The sequence below is a fragment of the Lissotriton vulgaris genome, chromosome 3_1 (genome assembly GCF_964263255.1).
Source record: "Lissotriton vulgaris chromosome 3_1, aLisVul1.2, whole genome shotgun sequence".
Classification (NCBI taxonomy): domain Eukaryota; kingdom Metazoa; phylum Chordata; class Amphibia; order Caudata; family Salamandridae; genus Lissotriton; species Lissotriton vulgaris.
The window spans coordinates 1,959,411,133-1,959,421,626 of NC_141689.1; the positions used below are offsets into that span (position 1 = coordinate 1,959,411,133).

At 39.9% G+C, this 10,494-nt stretch overlaps 1 pseudogene; it reads right to left on the reverse strand.

Annotated features, from left to right (window-relative positions):
* Window positions 1–7,888: 7,888 nt before the first annotated feature.
* Window positions 7,889–9,070, reverse strand: LOC147728674 (uncharacterized; annotated as a pseudogene).
* Window positions 9,071–10,494: the final 1,424 nt, after the last annotated feature.

The window sequence follows — 10,494 nt, forward strand, 5'->3', positions numbered from 1 at the left end:
TTCTAGGGTAATTATAGAGGCATGAATAGGACCTTGGTCTGAAAATTGCTTGACAAGCAATATAGCTGATGTGCCTCTATGACATTACCTGAAACAAGATTAGAGCTCTGTAAACTAATTCTTAGACTTGATCCCATGGACTGAGTAAATTCCTCGATACACTTTAGACACACTCCCTAAACATGACGTCGATACTGCATCCTGATTGGCTGTCTATGACAAGCCTCCGGGAAGTATCCAGCGCCTGCACCTCACGGCTGGTTCACTCGCGGCTGGGCAGCGTTGCTGAATAGACTTGCTTTAACAAAGCACGGAAGGTAAGCGATCCATAGCAATCAATGTGAGACAGACCTGCTAGACTCGGCGTCTAGGCGAAGCATGCTTAAGATGCGGCAATATAATATCACCTCGAGATGTGGAAATAATCTGTTAATTTCCTTTTTTGCACGCTTCCAAACCAACGCGCAATGCAGACAAGTCAAAGCGTCTCAACTATATAACTTGTCCAAGCGAATTTACCATGATACTTACAATCAGACCCGTTTTTACATAAACCCTATTTTCAAATCCAGGCGAGGCTCATTTGAGATGCGATACTACAGTATCACATCGAGATGTGGAAACGATCTATTATTTTCCCTTTGCTGCACGCTTTCAAACTGACGCGCAATTTAGACTAATTGAGGCAATTTATATCGCTATGAATCTAACTTACCACAGCAACTTAACCATTGCCTTTATAATCAGACCCGTTTTTACAAAAATTGCAACCTTCTTTTTAAATCTTCAGAAATAATGCATCTGAAGGAGCAATACAAATGGATATGAAATCGTATATGGATAGACTGGAAAGACCCGGATGTCCCAGTAAGTTCCCCTTTGGTCTCCCGTTAAATATGTTACAGATAGGGTTACATAATCAACCCAGCACTGAAACCTATACCTCCATTTTTAAACATTTCTAGGTCACTTTTAACTCCAGAGGAACCGACGATGGTCCAACTTTAAATGGCCACTTGACGGCCCAACATCAAGTAAGAAGCCCATTTTCACTTAAGTAGTCGTAGTACAATTGTGCTTCAAACCTAAGTTTTGATACATTCCTTTCTACAATTATATTACTTTCAGGCGCTCCTGTATTTTTAAGTCCTGAAGAAGACCCCAGAATGAGGCTTCAATCAACCCTTAATCCAGGGGTCGAAACGTAGACCGGATTACACTTATCCTCTTAGCACAGGAAGCAACCCGTGGATACATACAGATCCTATGCTAAAGAGTTACATGGAACTAATGAACAAAATTAGTCTGTAAAGGTTGCATTGAATATCACTGTGATTGAGTATAGTCACAACATCCTTTACCCAGTCCTCACCTCTACCCAACCACACCCATCCTACCTAAACTGTCTCCCTTTCTTATCACTTTTTGAGCGCATAGAAAATGTTTATCGTACAGATAATATATGTCAATTGTACCCACATGGAAATGTTGATACCAAGTTTATGCAGATTTATGCCTGTTTGGTTTTGCTTGATCCAATGAAGTAATTGGTGTCTTGCGTTTTGTATTACTTGTGGTACCTATTTCGTTTCTTTCAAACACCTTGACTACTAAAATGTTTGAGTAAATAAATACTTTTTATGTACTACTCTGAAGGAATCCAAAAACAATTTATTTATATATAGGTTCCCAGGATTAATTCTTGGTTGTAATCAATAGACCCTGCCCACTTTATACATACTTACCTTTACTGACCCAGGTCAGGGAGTTCTTAGGGTATACCTCATTGTAAACTCACTATAGAATGTTATAGGGCTTTTGTTACGTAACGTTTGTATTTGCATGCAATGAAGAGTGAAACTTGGAAATTTAAATGCATGGTAACGTCCACAATAATGACTTAGAAAAATAAAATTTAATAGTGCCTAATACTGACATGCATTTCATAAGTAGATCGTATTTGAAATAGTAAGAAAAATCTAAATGCATTTAGAAAAATGTGCTCATTAATAATATTAATATTTCATGATTTAGTATTTTTCTGCTTAGGCCTCCGTGGATTTATTTCCTTAGCAAATGTTAAGTCGTGTGAAACTGAGACCCAGGCTCTATGAGAATTTTCTGTAAAGTTTCCATCTGTATTCTTGTTCACAATGGACTTGTTTCTCACATGTATCACCTCTATTGAGTCTGTAACAATTTTGTTGCATCCATGTCGAAAGGCATCTGGGAACGGACCAATGACAGATGACAAAATGTACTGCTTACTTCCAAGGATGTTACTAGATGCTAAATAAATGGAATGAATGATCCTAAAGAAAACGTGGGAAAAGGGATTACTTAATTCTTCTGGATTTTTATATTTTACCGATTAACACTTAACAGCTCATCGTGAGCGGCCAATGAAACCCCATGGACTGACGGAATCAATACTTCAAGGGGTGTAAGCTTGGATGTATTGGAGTATAATTGCCCAAATTAAGGAGGAGTCGGGGGCTGCCTGGCTGTCTAACCTTTCCCTGCTGGACATGCTGTTGAATTTTCCCTTGATCCATGCATGATTTACGTGTAACAAAATGTTTCCTTTTCCTTGCCGCAATCACTCATTCTGAGTGGCATAGACTCTAACAAGCTGAACTTTAAATGAACTGAGACCATATTTTGTGCTATTGCCAGCTAGCAAGGGGTGCAGACAGATAACCTTTATCAGCTGAGGGGATATTCTGACTCCTGATGTGCCAATCGAAGCTGAATAATGGACATTAACTGAATTCTTGAGGACAAAACCGGAGACTATATTGATTGGTTTGTATGAGCATCACTGAACCTGTAACTTTATGTACTGTGTGGTTTTCTTTGTAATGTCAACTTATAATTAACTTAGATTTTAAAATGTATTTCTGTTCTTACCGCATTCCTGAAGAAGTAGATAAATGTTTTTACTAAATTCCCTTTATTGATTCTGTCTCATTCTTTTGGGATATTCTGTGTCTCTAGAAAATATTATGCATGGCTGATGAAGGTGCTAAGTTATGTTGAAATATAAGTTTGAGATAACAAATATCTACTCCAGGTCCTCATAGGATAATTGTTCATTCCCTGAATATTCTAGCCCTTATAGTTCAAAGCAAGATCCATTGGTGGATGTAGGTGATGTTGCTAGCAGTTTGTATAAGGTCCTACCTTTCAAAGATAAAAAAATAAAAATATGCCAAATGAAATGGGTTTAAGAAGTACTAGGAAAGGATGAGTAGTTTTAAGTTTACCCAAAAAACCTGTTTCCACTGGATCATCATCTACCTTTGTACCTATGTGTGTATGCATGAACGCTGAAATGTTTTATTTAGAGAGAAACCAATTGGCGTTTTCAATATATATTGACCTGGAGGAGAAAAGCAATGCTGTATAACTTTTAGGACACTGCACATACTGAGCATTGCTTTTTGTAGGAAGATCCATCCTTCCTTTGGCACCCATCACCATGACCATCCCCGAAAAAATGGGCATATGTGGCATTTGCAATGGCAACTCTACTGCTGTGGCTCAAAAAGTAAAGTCATTGTTAGACCGTTGTTATCTCTTTTTTTAAAAAGTCTGCTGAATTTCGGGCTTCCCTGCAGCATGACCTTCAGCAATTTAGTGCAGGTTGTGCTGACCCTCCTGTTCCTGGCTATCGTCCTGAATCTTAATTGCAGAAGAGTGTTTGCCAAATAGATTTCCTCTAGAATCATAAGGAGGAGTACAAATGAATATATAAATAAAGAAATAAAAAATACATTGAACATATATTAAAATAAAACAAGAGAAACTCTAGCACTGAAAGTCAATGTCATACTTTAACCACTACAGAAACAACAGGACAACTTAGCATCTACTATCTGATACTATGAAAACTAAGTGGCTCATTATGATGGCGGAAGGACTGCCACCACCGGGCCGGCGGTCCTTCCGCCATAATGCTGAAAATTCCAACGGCCAAATTAGGATGGCGGTGGGAATCACAATGGTTCCGCAGTGGACAGAAAGTCCCTCCACCATGGTTCCGCCAGGTGGTCCTTTTCCGCCCTCTTTGTGGAACCCGGAACCAGGGCAACAATGTGGCAGTGCCGTGCAGGCGTTGGTGATTGTGATATGCCCTTCCGCCTGTCTTATTGCGGCGGGTATCCCGCCGCAAAGAGACAGGTGGAGACTAGTTTTGGAGGCCAGTTGCGGGCCTCCTCCAAGTGTGGGGGGAGTGGTTCAGTGGGGGGTACCCATGAGTTCCATGCACCAAGTGGCAGGCACCACGTGGTGCCTGCCACGTGGTGCTGGGAAATGCTGTGCATGCTCTTTTGACATTGCGGATGGTGCTGCAGCCAGCAGCACCATCCGCAATGTTAAAAGGGCAGGATGCGCCCACCGGTATGGCGGTCGCATCTTTTAATTTCACTGGTGGGACAGCCGCACGTCTGGCGGGCAGTCCCAGCACCGTTATGATGGCGTGCGGACATCAGTCTGAGCCCCCGTCATAATGAGCCCCTATGTCTCACAGTTAGTGTGCTGTGCTTTTGTTGGTTTGATGATTGCAATATCTAGTTTTCAGACCAAATTTGAGAGAACAATGGTAACAGCCAGGGCTTTAAGTGGGGACCAAAAAAGTGGGTGTTCTAAAAGGGGTGTGCCAAAGCTCTTAAAGGGACGTGGCCTATCCAATTAGGGCTGCGGTCTAAATTAAGGCTAAAACACATTGCCAAATCCAAGAGCTCTAGCACAGGTGAAAGCTATTGGCTTTGCCAAGGCTTGTTTGTTATACCACCATTTGTTCTGAACTATGCTCGTGTGTACAGTGAGCTTGCATGCTTATTTTAGACTCCTTCTTGGAATATATTGTAGTATTCTGGGAGTTCACCCAAATGGCACATATTTCTGTATCCTGGAAATGATTGATATGTGTTTGCCAGGTGTATTGCTGATAGGCAGGTTTGTCAAAGTACTTTTGTAAGTGTAGTATAAGTGCGAGGCCCACACATTTTTTGCAAATATTTGAGGAATGTGATAGTATTGGCGATGCTTTGTTAATGTGTTGTCCCACTTCCAGAATGTCTGCACATTCCACAATCCTAAGACTTCGGAGGCAGTATAGGGCCAACAGTTCACACTTGTATAAGTGGACTTGTGATGCATAGATCTAGTTACAGAGCAGATGAGTGCTGGTGAAGCAGCTGAGCTTTACAACATACCCTCAAACTTGTCTCACTTAACTCAGGAACAATAATTCATCCGTTACTTCTCGGTGGGGCCCATAACACCACGAGACACACATTCACACACCATACCGCCCCTGAATCAGTGACAAAGAGGGTGAGCTTCTGGATAGCGGGGGTACCTCGAATCTACACTTTTTACACTATATATATTTCGAACCATCAACTAATCTGTTATGAGGGGAACATACATAATGATAATCCTCTATTTGGTCAATGGACCAACTAGTAGAAGTCAGTTGATGGCGGTTTAGACCAGCTCAATCATAATATTCTCATAACTTTAACAATGAATGTTGTCATGACCTTTATAAAATCGGAATAAAAACAGACTCAAGTTTATATTTTATATAATTTATCTAAATGTCAATAAAGGAAGGAAAAATAAAGCATTTTTCTCTAAATAAGCACAAATTGAACACCTATTTAGTATATGTTAAGAAATAAAATTAGAAAATCATATTACCAATCTGTCATAGGTGAATGACAGAGCCTCATTAGACTGGTTCCCAAAACTGTCTGACTCTCTATTCTCCTCAATGCCTCCCTTCTGACACAAAATCTCTGCAATTGATCATCTTTTCTGCTCCATCCAAGTTTAAAGTCCAAAAGTATTTCAAAGTCTCTAGCATCATAAAATAGATTAATCCGACAGCATGTCGTGATGCAAAATAAAATCTGTGAAGCCAACTTTTTTCTCTCTTTCGCTCAAGCTCTTTTATGCCCTTTTTCTCTAACTATTTACCACCAAGATCATCTGCGGTGAACCCCAAGGCTCATCCCTCAGTCCAACACTGTTCAACGTCTACATGACACCTCTCGCCCACGTCACACAACAGCACAACCTCAACATCATCTCCTACGCCGACGACACCCAGCTAATCTCCCTCACCAAAGAGCCCCACACCACCAAAACCAACCTCCACGAAGGAATGAAGGCCGTCGCCGACTGGATGAAAAACAGCGGACTAAAGCTGAACTCAGACAATCAGAGGTCTTCATCCTCGGATCCACCCCCTCGGCCTGGGACGACTCCTGGTGGCCGACTGCACTTGGAGCAACCCCCACACCCGTCGACCACTCATGCAACCTAGAGGTCATCCTTGACTCCACCCTCTCCATGAAAAAGCAGGTCAATGCCATCTCCTCCTCTTGCTTCAACATCCTCTGCATGCTTCGAAGGATGTTCAAGTGGATCTCCACCGAAAGAAGAAGGACGGTCAACCAGGCCCTGGTCAGCAGTAGACTGGACTACAGAAATGCACTCTACGCAGGAGCCCCGGCCAAACTCCTGAAACGGCTCCAACGCATCCAGAACGCATTCGCATGCCTGATCCTCGACATCCCTCGCCACAGCCCCATCACACCCCACTTGAAAGACCTACACTGGTTCCCCATCAACAAGAGGATAACCTTCAAACTCCTCACCCACACTCACAAGACACTCCACAACACCGGACCAGCATACCTCAACAGCCGACTCAGCCTCTACACTCCCACCCGCCAGCTCTGCTCCGCCGACTGCACCCTAGCCACCGTCCCCCGCATCCGAAGAGTGACCGCCGGCAGCAGATCATTCTCCCACCTTCCTGCAAAAAAATGGAACACCCTCCCCATCCGCCTGCGGCAGTCCGAAGACCTTCTAACCTTCAGGAGACTCCTCAAGACCTGGCTCTTCGAACAGTAGCAGCTCCGCCCCAGCACCTTGAGACCCTCACGGGTATGTAGGGCACTCTATATATGCTATGATTGATTAATTGATTGATCTAGAATCTGTGCCTATTGTTCCTTCCTTGTACCATTTTCACATCAGTTCATTTCCTGCATGTCCTTTCCCATGGTTTTAGACGCAGGCATTCTTTGGCACACTTCATGCTCTTAGGCCAAGCTGACCTTGACATCTCTCACGCCAAACACAGGCCATTAGTTCACATCAGACATGCACAACGCATGCGTGGGGACCATCTTTTCCGGAGCCTGTGCCTTCATTTCAGCAAACAGCCATTTTCCTCATACCAATACCGTACAGGCCTCAATGGGAACTAATACGAAAATAAACACAACAGAAATTAGATTTAGAATTTTAGCCCTTGTGTTTACCTCCCTCCATTCTATATTTCCCAGTTAGTTGTTATCTAGCAAAAGCAAACATATATGCGTCTTTTTACTTACCATTTGTTTTCTCTTTTGCCACAGACTTACGACTTAAGCACAAATAAAACTTATTTAGTCCAAAATATATTATCACAGCTCTATATTAATATGACTTTTTTACATTTGTTTAGTTAGTTATTTTATGCAGGACAGCAATTAGTTTTTGCACGTGTAGTGTCTATCTACATGCATTTTGTTGGTTAATTCACATGCTTCATTTCTGTTAGTATTGTTATAGTTATGAGAGTTTGACTTTACAAGGGGTGCACAAAAATTGTTGCCTCTCCCCTGCTCCTTCACATTTTGTTGATTAATTCACATGCTTCATTTCTTTTAGTACTGTTATAGTTACAAGAGTTTGACTTTACCAGGGGTACACAAACATTTTTGCCAGTCCCCTGCTCCATCAACTCCCCCCTTTAGTGATTTATCGCCACAAATCATCCCAACCATTTTTTTCTTTTCTATGAACATATTTCAGGTTCTTCAGTTTAGACTTTAGTATCTTTCATAGTTCGTCCTTTTGAATTTTCATAAATTTTTTATTTAAGCTCTTCTAGCTCACTTTCTCCCATCTCACCTTCTCTTTGCTTATTCTTTTGTATATTTATTTTTAGTTTTCTTTTTCTAATACAGACACACTGTAATCTCAAAATTAATACTATCATTATTACTACAGTTACTGGTATTAGTATTTTTCTCACTAATAAACTACCTATTTCTGCTATTTCTTTACTGTGGAAAAACTCTTACCAAGTTTCTCTAGAACACCATCAACCTCCAGTGGAATAATTTCTTTATGTAACTCAGTAATGTTTCTAATATATCTTTGGATGTTCTGACTTTTATCAGGAATATAAGTACAACAATGTTGCACTTTCAATATTCCACAGACTCCTCCTTCTTTTGCTAATAAAATATCAAGAGCAAGTCTATTTTGCATTACCATAGTTCTCATGGCAACCATTTCAGTATTCACCAATAAAAATCCTCCAGCTGCACTTGTTGATTAACGATCTACTATCATTGATTATTTTTGAATTTTATTTGCATTAAATGATATACCCACTGCTGGTATCAGTGCTCCAAAAATATCAGCTACTATTTCTAGAAAACTTTCCCTTCTCCTACGTGTCAGTGGCTTACCTATCTCATGAATTCCATTAGTTCTTCTATCTACATGAACATTTTTAGGAAAGACCAGAACAACGTAGCAAGTCCCATACCACTGATCAGGCAATCTATAATAAGCTTTATTTCCACATATAAAATAAAGTCCCGGAAAAACAGGATCATTTTCCCCTTTAAATCCCCATCCCCCAATAATTCTATAGGCGTCTTTGCAATCACTCGCTCCGACAAAATAATTATCATACGCAGTATTGTCTCGTCGAATACACAATTTTCCCTGTTGTGGAAAATCTATTCCCAATGTTACATTAGTATCACTCAACATAATTTTCTTCAACAAATTTTACTGTGGGTGTCTTCGATTTACTAGCAGTTGCTTTTCTCTGATATACAATTCTTCTGTCTTCTGCCATTTCTAAAAATGTTTTCTCTTCCTTTTTTACTTTACATGTTAAGTTATTCTTAAAAGCATATTCTATAGTCAATTCATTCATTTCTTTAAAAAAATCACCTAAAACTTTAGCAGGTTTCCCTTTGTTCATTCTAGGTACTACTTTAGCAAATATTTCATCATCAGAATAATAATGTTCTAATTTACCAGTTTTGTAAAATAAACTAGCTGTTACACTACAAGTCATCCCATAAGTCAAAGGAAGGTCACTCCCTCCGATACAGATGCAGGTAACTGCAAACAGACGTAGCAGTCTCGGACGTCCATGATTTCAACATACTCTCTCAGCAATCTAGCAAAAACATTCTTTGATGTACTAGTATTATTTGTAGGCATTTTTTTTAATAAGTACCCTTTTACAATAGATCCTTATTTATAATGTCTTTTTCACTTCTTTGCACACAAAAATATATGTCCTTTAAATCCTTTATTTAATTATGCCTTTTGTTTCTTTTGTTTTGTTGACTTATTCTTTCAATTTCTCATACTTAATTTCTTAATTTAAGCACAGTTCTTTTTCTCTTTGCCTTTATCACTCACCAGCGTCACTTTGGTTTTCATGACTGCTTTTAACTTCTTGTATATCAGGCAAAGATATATATATATATATAAATCCATTCAGTTGATTTATATTTCTGATTTGGTCTCCTCACTTTTTTAGGTCTTTGAAAAATGTATTTCTTTCTTTCTTTATGACCTTCTTGACTTGTTATTTCATTCACTTGTTCTTTCTTGTCTCCATTCACATTTATCAATTTGAACTTTAGTCCCTTAATTTCTGTGGGCCAATTGTCTCCCTTTCTTGGCTTTTTAATCACAGGCTCTATTATTTCACGTTCAACTTTCCAAGCCCTCTTTCTTGGAATTTTTCTCAAGGTTGTTTCTCCTTCACTTTCATCAGACTCAGTTTCAGATTTCTTTTCATTTCCTCTTAATTTGAATTTTATTATTTCTGGTTCAGCTTCTGAATCCTGTTTTTCTCTTGGTAATTACGTTCTTTTACAAGGAACTTCTCCATAACTGGTACTTGGAATCTCATCCTTATCGTGAGTAACTTCCTTTGCTCCAGTTTCGAGATCTACTTTCCTTTTCACTGAACTCTCCGTTTGGTTTATAGATTTCTCACTGTCACCAATTTAATCTTGTTCGTTTTCAGTGTGCAAACTGTTTTTTTTATATTTCCAGATGTCGACTTACAGGTCGTCTTCAAGATCTGGAATTTCAATTACTTCAGTCTCTGTTTCTGATGCTGAGCTTGTATCCGATATATCTAGATGTTGCCTCACAGGTCCATCTTTCCTATTTGGAATTTTGTCTGTTTTCTCCTCTGCATCAGAGTCTGAAATTGTATCTGCCTCTTCCAAATGCTGGTTCTCAGGTTCTGGTACTCTGGTGATGTGGCTGGCGTGTACCCACCTTTTCACACCTGCACATTTTACTGCTGTTGTGCTGACCAGAATTACTTGATGCGGTTTATCCCAGCGTGGAACCAGGCAGTTTCTCCTTCTGTGCACT